The following is a 280-nucleotide window of genomic DNA, read 5'->3' on the forward strand; positions in this document are numbered from 1 at the left end:
CTCTTAGCTCCACCCCCCTCTGTCTGAGTCTCTCAGCTCATTGGTTCCTACTGATGATGTAAAAACTAGATATAAAGTTTTTAAAAAGTTTCATTAATTTCCTGAATCAGCTGATCAACTGTAGTTTCTAACAGGAGGAACTATTTTCAGCAGCAAATTAATCCAAATTAATGGTGATGAAGGAACATGTGTGAGACTGATCCAAGGACCTGGTTCAGATCTGAAAATCACCAACTGAGACTTTATATAAAATATAAAACTCTTTAATCGACTTTTAACA

This window comes from Seriola lalandi, unplaced genomic scaffold (genome assembly GCF_002814215.2).
Source record: "Seriola lalandi dorsalis isolate HSWRI2012SDOR001 ecotype SW California unplaced genomic scaffold, Sedor1 jcf7180002053539, whole genome shotgun sequence".
NCBI classification, from domain to species: Eukaryota; Metazoa; Chordata; class Actinopteri; order Carangiformes; family Carangidae; genus Seriola; species Seriola lalandi.